The 12,862-nt window shown below is 46.4% G+C and overlaps 1 protein-coding gene across 2 annotated transcripts in view; it reads right to left on the reverse strand.

The window, feature by feature from the left end:
- Positions 1 to 12,862, reverse strand: part of INPP5A (inositol polyphosphate-5-phosphatase A) — a 1,643,294-nt gene that overhangs the window by 319,585 nt on the left and 1,310,847 nt on the right. The gene's annotated exons all lie outside the window — the stretch shown is intronic.

Genomic DNA, 12,862 nt, shown 5'->3' on the forward strand with positions numbered 1-12,862 from the left:
ATGATTTTATTAGACGTGATTATTTTGAATCTATGTCGTGTAGCTGTTAACATATAAGATGGTCTGTGGTAAAACGCAGAACGTGGTAGGCCTCAGGGCCAGAGCTGGAGCTAAAAGGGAAGGTGTTTCTTTTCACGACACAGATTGTTTAACGTTTTTGGTCATTGCATTAATGGGCCATGATTTAGAGTAATGTTTTCCAAATAATAGAATAAGAGTTTTAGCATGCTTTAATTAAATGAAGAAATAGAATGCTATAATCATAATGTGAAATATTGTAGGCCTGAAATGTTTTAGCATTGATTTACACGTACATGTCTGGGCTGAGAAATGTTGCAAGCCTTTTTAGAAGTCTATGAGAGTTGGGTTCTTGGCGGCAGATATCTGTCTGCAACAGGAAAGGGGGGATCCAATTATAAGTGAATGAATAGAGGCCTGTTCAGTAGACGGCCCAGACATGGAGGAGGGTTCTGGAATGTTTAAGGGGTATCAGCGGGCCGGAGAAGAGACTGAGAAGCAAGGTCAACTCTAACGTCTGAGGCCCAATACAAAGCATCATGGAAAAAGCCTGAAGTTGCACCACGTGAGAGGCGTTTCGCAAGGGGCGTCTCAAATGTTGTTGACTGTTTTGTATTAGGGACAGCACCCCTGGGTGGAGTTAGAGCAGAGACCTGAGGACCCTTTAGAGAGCGGATGGGTAGGCAGTGAGGGGTCATGACTGGAGAACTTTAGGTTTTCACCAAGAGACTTAGAGTGGGTGACTTCCCTTGGGGGTCATTCATTGCTGACACCTTTGTTAGGTTGGGATTTGGTTAAGTAGGGATACCATCTAGAACAGGGTAGGGACGCCTAACCTGTGTTTGTTTTCCTCCAACCTAAATGAAGGAGAGATATGCGTCTATGCTGATAGCTTTGCTATTTTTAGAACTTGTGTTAGTGATTTCTGTTGCTCGTCTGAGGGCTTTTCGAGAGCACATGTATGTAATTGGACCTGTGTATCTCGTGAATCTCATTCTGAGATGCTTGTATTTGCAGCTCATTATATCTTTACAATAAACTTTTGAAACCTAGAAGTTGTCCGTGATCTTTGAGAGCAGAGTCCTTTCTTGGGTGAACTAATTTGCAGATAGGTGTACTGTTTCCTTCCAAGACAGGCAATAAAGGTTCAGTCGACCAGATCGAGGTTTGGATCAATAGAGATAAGTTATCGATCAAAATCTCGCCCTTTCAGTTGGTAGCAGAGGATGGTTGCCTTCTTGAGGACGGTGACCTAGGCCAGGTTAGCTTACCCCAAGGCCCCTAGAAATCGATGATCGGAAGAACAGCCCGCAGATGAAGATCCGGATGACGTGAGACAGAAAAAGCAGCAGTATCGGTTGAGAGTGAGTATAAAGGGTTATGCGTGTTAGATTGCGGTGTTTTTGTATTGTATCTATGTTGTAATGTCTGGCGGAGTTGAATGTTTGTAGAGTGACTGTGGAACAGGTTGTGAGCGCGCGCAACCGGTGGAAATCTTAAGTTCAAGGAGAGCTTAAGTGGTTCGGGTGTATCGGACACCCAGAGTAATTGTCAACTAGTGTGAAGGGGGTCATGAGGTACCATTGATCACCCGAGAGACCGAGATAGGGGGAACGTAAGAGTGAGTGCGTGAGTAACGGACGCTGGTCGGAAGTTACTGTGTGTGTAAGTAACCTATCAGAGAGACGATAGACATCTCGTCAGTTGTGTTGACAATTACAGATAGACTGTGGACGTACAGTCGAGAGAAGTGACCGCTTGGTCGGAAGTAGTCATTTTTCAGTGTATGAATGGGACGCATGCATAACCGGGAGACGAGTTGAGAAAGGAGGGGTGCTGCTGCGAAGCGGAGAAAAGAGACGTCAGGTGGTGTCGCGCAGTGATTGGCTGACAGGAGGAAGACCGCGCTGTGATAGGCCAGCTAGCGAACACGTCATACAGGGTCGCGACGTGATTGGCCAACAGGAGAAAGACCGCGCTGTGATAGGCCAAGCTAGCAAAGCCGCGACAGGATTGGTGGATTGTCATCAGGAAGTAAACAGAGTAGCGAGGCTGGATTTTGTGCGCATAATTATGAAGTGTTTTAAATGGTTGAAAGCGCTGTTTAAGAAAGAGAAGCGGGGATCGTATGAAGGGGAAGAAGCCCCGCCGGAGGGTACGCCAGCTCGTTATATGGCAGTAAATGTTGGGTTGCATACGATCCTTTGGATATCAGAGTGGAGTAAGATTACTGAAGGAAACGAGGAACTGACGTTCCCGAAGTACGGGACGTTCAGATTAGAGGTGTTACATCGATTGAAATCAGTCATGACCTCAAAGAGACCCTTGCCTAGACCAACCCAGTTTGAAGCCCTTGAAGCATGGCTTAGGGCAGCGCATGAAAGGAATATGAACAGACGACAAGAAAGGGTGAAACGCTCGGTAAGGGCAGTACAGGATGCCAGGTGGGATGCGGATGCTAAAAGATGGAGAGTACATAATTTGGAAATAAATAAACTGTACCCAGTGTTAGAGGCGCCAGTAAATAAAAGCCCCCTAGAAGAGGATGATGAGAGCGAAACAGAGGACAGCCTGATAAACAGATTACTGACAGACAGGCCACCCCCGTATAATAGAGCAGGGGGAGAGGTCGAGAATACTGAAGGAGGAAAGGGGGGCAATGCAGGAGAGCATAGACCGCTTCCCAGTTCAGAGTGGGATCCTGAGCCAAAGAAAGAGTTGCTCCAGCCTAGTCAGGTGCAACAGGTAGTCGGTAGGTTTGTGGTACAAAGAGCGCCGGAAACGGAAAGCGCCACATCCTACCCATTACCAGATGCACTACAGGTACCTGTTACCATAGGTCCTATAATATCGATATATGACCAAGAGAGAGCAAAAGGGGAAGAACGGAAACGGAAAGACAGAGAAAGAGCAGAGCAGGCAAGGAGGAACGATACCACTAATTCCCCAAGTCAGATGCCGATACCCAGAGAGTGGAGCACCCCGATGCACACAGCAGGGGACCCAGGAGGAGATCCTGGGGGCCCTAGATGGCCAATGGATCTGAGGGGATCTGGACGAAGATCCTTTCAAGAGCTAAATGAGTACATGAAGCAGTGGGATGAGGCAGTGAAGGCTCAAAAGTGCATCAATGCTGCGGAAGCAGAAAGAGAAAGTCAGGACAGCAGAGCACGAACTCACTGCGGGGCTGGGGAGAGTAGCCCGGAGTGGGACTGTAGAGGGAGTAGGGGAGTCACCCATTGGGCCCGGAGTGGAGGTAGAACAGACCTGGAGAACGGGGGCCCCGGGAGTGGAGGGGTGGCGTGCCCGATACTCAGTGAAGAGGAGAGGAGAGCGCAAGAGTACAGAAACAGCTTTAAGTGTCCACACTGTGTACCTGGCACCAGAGAAAAGAATGGGAGTTGTGAGAGGTTGCACCATAGTCCCTGTGATGACGGAAATGAGCGCAGCCCAGGGAATATGGGGAACCAGGAAGGATCGTATCGGATACTGAGCGATACGAGGCAAAGGGAGTGTAGCGACCAGAGGGAAAATAACAGAGAGATGTGCGGTGAGAGGAGAGAGGAAGACGAGAGTGGGCAGAGAGAGAGTGGGGGTAACAGGCCCGTGTTCCATCACCTTCCAAGATCAGATGGCCGAGCATGGGACCTGGAGAGATGGGAGCGAGGGAGGCCACCCATTAACTCTCCCGAGCCCAAACGCAGAGCTCGAAGTTGGGATGGGAGGGAGACCAGTGAGCCTCCTTCAAAAGACATATTGCGAGCTGAGATAAAAGCCAAGAGACTTGATGTCTCCAGTCTAAGGTCAGACCTGGATGACATGGTAGATGGTACCCTGCCTTTAGAAAGAATGGAAATGTATGAACAGGATGAAATACTGTATATGGCAAAGGACATCACACGAAAGGCGAGAGCAGTCCATGAGAAGTTAGTCGAACTAGCAGGCAAATATATGGTGGACTTGTCAAGAACCAAAGCATTACAGGGTAACCACAGGCTACATTACTCAGATCGAGATCTAGATGAGAGGAGAACGATTGGGCTGAAAACACACATAAGGGAACTGATTACTGGAATAAGGACATGGAGGGCACTAGATAAATGGGAAGAGAGGTGGTCCAAGAAAGGGACCGGCAGGAGAAGCATGATTGGTATAACACCAGGACAGCAGGGAATAGAAGCTTACCCTTTGCGTGAAGTTGCCAATGGGAGCTATGTACATGTCCCTTGGAGTAGGGGAGATTTAGCTGCTTTTACCACATCTTTCCCCAAGTTACGAGAGAGCCCCGTGGAGTGGTACAAGCAAGTCGAGAGGTTTGTAAAGATCTCAAAAGTCCTATGGATAGATCTGAACACGCTGTTTGACATTGTAGTACCAGGAGATCTGTGGACAGCATGCAAGGTTAGCGCTGAGTGGCCCACAACGGAGCCAGAGAGAGATGCTAGGACTAATGGGCCGTCCGAGATCGTGATGGCAAAATTCGAGAGAGTGATGACTTGGCTGAAAGAAAAAGTGCCTATGCAAGACATAGATTGGGTCAGAATAGACAGAACGAGACAGGAACCCAAAGAGACAGTCCATGAATATTACGAGAGATTGCTGAAGGCGTTTAAACAGTATAGCGGCTTGGATGTAATGGATCCAAAGGACATAGGGCAATTCGTGTCCAAGTTCGTCCTGGGACTGAGACCGGATATTAGTTTAATGATTCAGCAACACTCGATTTGTTGGCAAAGTAGACCCCTAGATGAAATACTGAGATATGCTAGGTACTGCTGTGATGAGGTAGACTCCAAGGCTAAGAAACTAAAAGAGAAGCTGATGGTGGTACAATTGCAGGCAGCAGGAAAGGGGGGACCGCAACAACAGCAGCAAGGGACAGGTACAGGAGGTAAGAAGCAGTACAGTCAGAACAAGGGTAATGAGGAGAGTACTACCTTTAGACCCAGAGTAGACATAGCTACCTTGAAGAAAACGACTAGGTGCCACCAGTGCAACGAGTTGGGGCATTGGAAACGCGAGTGCCCTTACAATGTAGAGATCGGAGAGCAAGAGATAGAGGAGGAAGAGGTCCAGAGCGCACCTATGAGAGGGGCGACGCCATACCAAGGAAAGGTGCTCAAAGGGGGGGGGGCTCCTCCCCGAGCCCAGTTCCCGCAACCTCCTCGAGTAGGGAGTATGGGTAAGACCTATAGACAAATGCCCCTGTTTGTGGAAGGTGAAGAATGCTATTATGTGGACCCATTAACCGGACAGAGAGTGGAAAGAGAAGACTGCACCCTCGGGGCAGCCTTAGAGGTAGATCAGAGGGGACCTTATGTGGAAGCAGAAGTAGCAGGGTGCCCTACGACATTTCTGGTGGACACAGGAGCCACTAGATCCACGATCAGATCAGCTGCAGTTCCAGACCTGCCCATGTCTGGAGAGACCATACAGGTGGTAGGGGTCGCAAACAGGAGAATAACCAGCCAATTGACAGAACCGGTACAGGTGAAAATAGGGAAGTACAGCGATGAGCACCAATTTGTGGTTTGCGATTCAAGCCCTGTGTGTCTGCTAGGAAGAGACCTGTTGTGCAAATTGAATTGTACTATATATTGTACACCCCAGGGAGTGGAGGTATTGACTAATGATGATGATGCAGATTTCAAAGTTGCAAACTCAAGAATATGTGTGGAGCTGTACCCTACTTTGACAGTAGACGAGCTTCCCTGGGATTTGAGAGAGACAGTGGCATCAGAGGTATGGGATTTCACTGGGGAAGAGATTGGATTGGTCAAAGGGGTGGACCCAGTGAAAATTGTAGTGAAACCGCATGCTGAGTTCCCAAGAACACCCCAGTATAAATTGACTCCAGAAACGATTGCAGGCATAAAACCCGTGATCGAGTCCATGATTAAACAGGGAATACTGAAAGAAATCGTGGGTAGTCCATGTAACTCCCCGATTATGGGTCTGCAGAAACCAAATGGGAAATTCCGGATAGTGCAGGACCTTCGAAAGATTAATAACATAGTCGTTTCATGTTGTCCAGTGGTACCGAATCCATCAGTGATACTGTTTCAGATTCCATTCCAAGCTGAGTGGTTCACTGTGATAGATCTTTGTCAGGCTTTCTTTTCGATCCCTTTGGACGAAGATAGCCATTTTCTTTTCGCATTTAAGCTGGAAAATCGCGTCCTAACATGGTGTCGTATCCCTCAGGGGTATACAGAGAGTCCATCGATCTTTAACCAGCTTCTGAAGAAAAATCTTGAAAGTCTAGTGCTGCCCCAGAAGTCAGTTCTGGTCCAGTACATAGACGACCTCCTTGTGGCGTCAGAAACAGAAGAAGCTTGCAGGGAAGACTCCATTGCTTTGTTAAATCACCTAGCTGCCAATGGGCATAAGGTATCCCCGGGAAAATTGCAGTACTGCCTGACAGAAGTGCAGTACTTGGGACACAGAATTGAGAAAGGCAAACGAAAAGTGTCACCAGACAGGATAGAGGCGATCATGAAAATGAATGCGCCTCAGACCCAGAGAGAGGTCAGGATGTTCCTAGGGATGGTGGGTTATTGCCGACAGTGGATCGTGAACTTTTCACTGAAAGCAAAACCTTTGCAAAAACTGACGCACAAGGAGGTGAGTGATCCGGTACCATGGGACAAAGACTGTTTGATGGCATTCTTACAGCTGAGAGAGGACCTGTGTCGTGCTCCGGCATTGGGAATGCCTGATTACAATAAACAATTCTTTCTTTACTGTTGTGAGAGAGAAGGTTGTGCGTTGTCTGTGTTGGTCCAAATCCATGGGAATGCCCGTAGACCAGTTGCTTATTTCTCGGCTACTTTAGACCCAGTAGCCGCAGCGTTGCCCGGATGTCTCAAATCCGTTGCTGCAACGGGTGTCAGCATTGAGAGATGTGAAAATATTGTTATGGGGCACCCGTTAGAGGTGTGCGTGCCACATTCTGTTGAACTGTTGATGACCAGGACCAAAACACAGCATCTGACCAATAGCAGGCTCACGCGCTATGAGCAAGTTATTCTTGCTGCAGAGAACGTGACCCTCAAGAGATGCTCTGTTTTGAACCCTGCTACCTTAATGCCACTTCCAAATGATATTGATGATGATGATGAATATACAGACCATGACTGTCTCGATGTGACTGAACTATGCACCAAACCCAGACCCGACATCGTAGATGAGCCACTGACCGACCCAGACGAAGTTTTCTTTGTCGATGGCTCATGTGTAAGAGACGAAGTTGGGCAGTTGAGAGCAGCTTATGCTGTTTGTACAATTGAAGGAGTTGTGGAAGCAGGGTGCCTGGAAGGAGTAAACTCCGCTCAGGTAGCCGAGATTATTGCCCTAACACGTGCTTGCTTAGCAGGCAATCAAATTCGAGTCACCATCTACACCGACAGCCAATACGGGTTTGGGGTAGTTCATGATTACGGGCAGTTATGGTCTCAAAGAGGGTTCATGACTTCTTCAGGCTCTCCCATTCGCAATGGAGAGTTTGTGCGCTTGTTGTTAGAAGCATTGCAATGTCCAGCAAGTATCGCAGTTGTAAAATGCATCGCACATACCAAAAATGAGGACTTTGTTTCAAAAGGCAATAGATATGCTGATGAAGTTGCGCGGTATTGCGCAGAACAAGGTTACTCTTTCACAGAGGTGGATGTGGGTGGAATAAATGTAAGAACTGAATTAGCCATGATACTGGAAACTGTTGATACTTGGGATGAATTGTCAACCATGCAAGAAAATGCTCCTGATTCTGAGAAAGAAACATGGGAAAAGGCAGGATGTGTAATGGGTGAGACTCATTTTTGGGTCTCAGCAGACGGCAGAGCAGTGTTGCCCAATGAGATGGTGAGTCCAATGGCTAGACTCATACATGGTCCAGTACACTTAGGGAGAGATGCTATGCTGAGAGTGTTTAGACAGACTTGGTACAATCCTAAGTTTAGAATAGCAGCAGAAGCAGTGTGCCAGCGTTGTGTGACCTGCCAGCAGCTGAATGTAGGGAAAAGAACACCAGTTGCACTAAGTCACATAGGAAGGTCTGGAGGTCCATTCAACAGAATGCAGATAGATTTCATTGAAATGCCAAGATGCAACCGCCTCCGCTATGTTCTGGTGGTTGTTTGTGTGTTCTCCAGATGGGTTGAGGCATACCCTACACGTAGGTGCGACACCCTCACAGTGGCTAAGTTACTGCTTAGAGAACTTATCCCTCGGTTCGGGGTGCCGGCCTTTTTGGAATCAGATAGGGGAACACATTTTAACAGCGAGCTTGTGAAGATGATTTGCGTTGCACTGAATATAGACCAAAAGCTCCATTGCAGTTACCGACCAGAAGCCTCAGGAATTGTGGAACAAATTAATGGCACGATCAAGTCCAGAATAGCGAAAGTTTGCTCCTCAACGACCCTGAGTTGGCCTGACGCCCTGCCATTAGTACTCATGAGCCTTCGTAGTACCCCAGACAGAAGAACAGGGTTGTCACCACATGAGGTGTTAATGGGGAGAGCAATGAGACTGCCATCTATTCCAGCTACTGCACTGTTAAATATCACAGATGATATGATCCTGGACTATTGTAAGGGGCTGTCTGACGCCATGCGTTCTGTGTCCCTTCAGGTGCAGGCTGCAGAGGTTCCAGCGGGCCAGGGCCCTTGCCATGACCTGTATCCTGGGGACTGGGTCCTGGTGAAGAAACATGTGAGAAGAAGCTGCTTGGATATTCGTTGGCGTGGGCCCTACCAGGTCATCCTGATCACAAGTACAGCTGTAAAGGTGGGAGGCCTGCCCAACTGGATACACGCGTCGCATACGAAAAGGGTTCCAGCACCTCTGGAAACAGCTCCTCTCTCGGATGGACGTCCAGCTGAGGACCAAGAAGCCATAGAGGGGGCTAGCCAAGCTGTAGAGGTGCCAGTGGAAGCAGGGAACGAGTCTGACCAAGCTGAGGACGGTCAGTACAACAGCGAAACAGAAGACGCTACAGAAGGAGAAGACAGCTGGGAGTACGAGTCTGACCCTGACAGGTCTGAAAGAGAGCGAGAACAGACCAGAAGGAGAAGGAGTAGAAGGGCACGTGGAGAAGCAAATTGGCCGCAAAGAAGAAGTTCTAGCCTGAGGTCAACTCCAGAAGCAACCCTTCCTCCGATATCAGAAGACTCAGACCCAGAAGAAGGTGCTCAGGGCGCTGAAGCACCAGACCGAAGAAGGTCAAGAAGAGTGCGTGTGCCTAACAGAAGATACTCCACACCTGAGTGGACATATCTGGCGACAAATGTCTGTGAAACCGGAGACAGGGAGGATCCGAGCGGTGGTGGTGTCCAGTTCTGAGCCCATTATCACCGTGGAAATACAACTGTTGGTACCCGGTGTCGAACAAGAAGGGTCACTAACATTCGTGCTCCCCAGACCTCCCCGCCTCAGCAAGTTAAAACACATGTTTCTTACAGAATTGAAATTCCCCGACTTTGGTACCACGATAACAGCACATGAAGAGCATACTCTTCGCATGGAAATATTGAACTATGCTATTGAAGCTGCAACCACAAATCTAATAGTCGATTGTTAAAGGACTTTGTAAATAAAGCAAGCAGAAGAAAAGAAGATTACCTAGCGCCCAGGAAGCAGAGAATTTTAGGGAACCCCTTGAGTGGATGGAGAAGGGCTAGGGTTGTCTTTTAAACTGTGAAAGGACTTTTTGCGAAAAAGGCTGTCAGCCTCCAGCTGTGTGGATTCTAAAGATAAAAAAAGGATTGAAAGAGACTGTAAAGGAACGAGAGGAAAAGAACTTTTTTTGCAAAGAGAAAGGGAAAAGCTAGATTGTCTGACGAAATGGAGGCCGGCACCCCGAACCGCAGAGCTAAATGTATAATAGGTACACTAATAGTAGGAGTGATAATATTAATAGCTTTAGTGGTAACAATTTCTTATGTAAAGGGACATGAGGAAGAGGTAAAGGTAACTGATGCGAATTCTGTAGTAACACTTACACCCACTGTTGCAGGTGAGAAAAGGGAAAACACTCAAGAGAAAGCGTTATTGGCTGCAGAAGCCCGCAGGTTACATGTAGACGAGTCCCAAGGAGACTTTAGGTCAAATGCTTATGCTAAACTTTTGTATGAATACGTGGATGCCATGGAGGTTAAGGATTGCTACGTCTGCATGCAGTTGCCTGCGTCTGTAGATGAAGGAATTCGATATCATCACCTCCCTCTGACATATGGCATTACATGTAGCTTATTGCTTAGTATATTTTATGAGAGAGATAGTTTTGAATACTATTTCTCCAATTATGATTCTGTGTTGCCAGAAGTCCCGAATTATAAGCAGATGAATAAATGGGATTACTGGAAGAGTGAAGACAGATTGGCCAAATTCTTCATTCCTTGGATTACCTTAGATACTTCACATGCCCGTAGAAATAACCTGACATGTAAGGTGTCCGAAGTCGAGAAAAAGTTCATAGGGCAGGTGGATGATCGTTACAGGAGACAAAAGATTTTGAAAAAATCAGGACAAGGGAAATTAGATTGGACCGAGGAAGAGAAGTCACATAAGAGAAAGGGTAGTAGTGGTCCAATAGCTTTAGATAAAGCACAGAAAGGAAAGTTATGTCTTCACCGAGCCAAAACGTATTATGAAAATGTATACGTGGGTGAAGTTGACTGTGAACATGCTTTTAATTTAGAGTACTACACTAAGGATTTCCTGAAGGGAATGCAAGTGATTCCAAATGTGTATTTTGTATGTGGAAGAAATGCTTACGTGAGACTACCTGACAACTGGTATGGATCATGTTACTTGGCAATTGTCTTCCCCAAAATATATCATGCACAAGACTTATTGATCAATGAGGGCCAGATATCATCGAGGGGAAGGAGAGATTTAGGCGATGCAGAAATGGTTGGAGATGTCTTTGGAGCTATGTTCCCTCTTTTGGGAATAATCCTTAATGATGTTAAAATTAGACGACTGGCAACAGTTGTCGACAGGTTGTCTGCCAGCACTGCTCAGTCCTTAATGCTGGTAGAAGGAGAGATGCAATCGATAAGGGCTATGGTTCTTCAAAATCGGCTTGCATTAGATGTCTTATTAGCAAAAGAGGGCGGAGTCTGTAAGGCTTTGAAGGTTCAGGAATGTTGCACTTACATTCCAGACCTTTCAAAGCCCCTTGAGAAAGTTATTAAGAACATAACTAATATACACAAAGAGATCGAAGACTTGAGTAGAGAAAATGTCTGGGAAAAGGTGGGCCATGGAATGAGTACAGTTGGAGGGTGGTTTTCCACCTTAGGCAAAAGCTTTATTTGGTATATCCTAAAGCCTATCATCATAATATTGATCTGTGGGATAGTATTGTGGGGATTGGTGAGGGTATTCAAATGGTACAGAGCAAGAAGGTCAGAAAGGGCCCAAAGAGAACAGTTGCAAAGATTGGCTGCCATACAAGATAATCAGTACAGGAGCCTGAGAGCTCTGGAAGCGCAGAGAATGCCAGCAATAACTGCAGTTTAAATGTTAGTGATGACCCCGAGAGGTCATCAAAGGGGGGAACTGAGAGAGCGCAAACTGATATAAATATATGAGTACATCACATTTACCTATAGAGAGCATAATTCATGAAGAGAAATGCCATGAGTGCTAATAGTATTTGAAATTATATTCTAAATGTATAGCTAATATAGAGATTTAAGTAGAAGTGGAATTAATACAGAAATGTGTGACATTATATGATTTTATTAGACGTGATTATTTTGAATCTATGTCGTGTAGCTGTTAACATATAAGATGGTCTGTGGTAAAACGCAGAACGTGGTAGGCCTCAGGGCCAGAGCTGGAGCTAAAAGGGAAGGTGTTTCTTTTCACGACACAGATTGTTTAACGTTTTTGGTCATTGCATTAATGGGCCATGATTTAGAGTAATGTTTTCCAAATAATAGAATAAGAGTTTTAGCATGCTTTAATTAAATGAAGAAATAGAATGCTATAATCATAATGTGAAATATTGTAGGCCTGAAATGTTTTAGCATTGATTTACACGTACATGTCTGGGCTGAGAAATGTTGCAAGCCTTTTTAGAAGTCTATGAGAGTTGGGTTCTTGGCGGCAGATATCTGTCTGCAACAGGAAAGGGGGGATCCAATTATAAGTGAATGAATAGAGGCCTGTTCAGTAGACGGCCCAGACATGGAGGAGGGTTCTGGAATGTTTAAGGGGTATCAGCGGGCCGGAGAAGAGACTGAGAAGCAAGGTCAACTCTAACGTCTGAGGCCCAATACAAAGCATCATGGAAAAAGCCTGAAGTTGCACCACGTGAGAGGCGTTTCGCAAGGGGCGTCTCAAATGTTGTTGACTGTTTTGTATTAGGGACAGCACCCCTGGGTGGAGTTAGAGCAGAGACCTGAGGACCCTTTAGAGAGCGGATGGGTAGGCAGTGAGGGGTCATGACTGGAGAACTTTAGGTTTTCACCAAGAGACTTAGAGTGGGTGACTTCCCTTGGGGGTCATTCATTGCTGACACCTTTGTTAGGTTGGGATTTGGTTAAGTAGGGATACCATCTAGAACAGGGTAGGGACGCCTAACCTGTGTTTGTTTTCCTCCAACCTAAATGAAGGAGAGATATGCGTCTATGCTGATAGCTTTGCTATTTTTAGAACTTGTGTTAGTGATTTCTGTTGCTCGTCTGAGGGCTTTTCGAGAGCACATGTATGTAATTGGACCTGTGTATCTCGTGAATCTCATTCTGAGATGCTTGTATTTGCAGCTCATTATATCTTTACAATAAACTTTTGAAACCTAGAAGTTGTCCGTGATCTTTGAGAGCAGAGTCCT

This window comes from Lissotriton helveticus, chromosome 5_1 (genome assembly GCF_964261635.1).
Source record: "Lissotriton helveticus chromosome 5_1, aLisHel1.1, whole genome shotgun sequence".
NCBI classification, from domain to species: domain Eukaryota; kingdom Metazoa; phylum Chordata; class Amphibia; order Caudata; family Salamandridae; genus Lissotriton; species Lissotriton helveticus.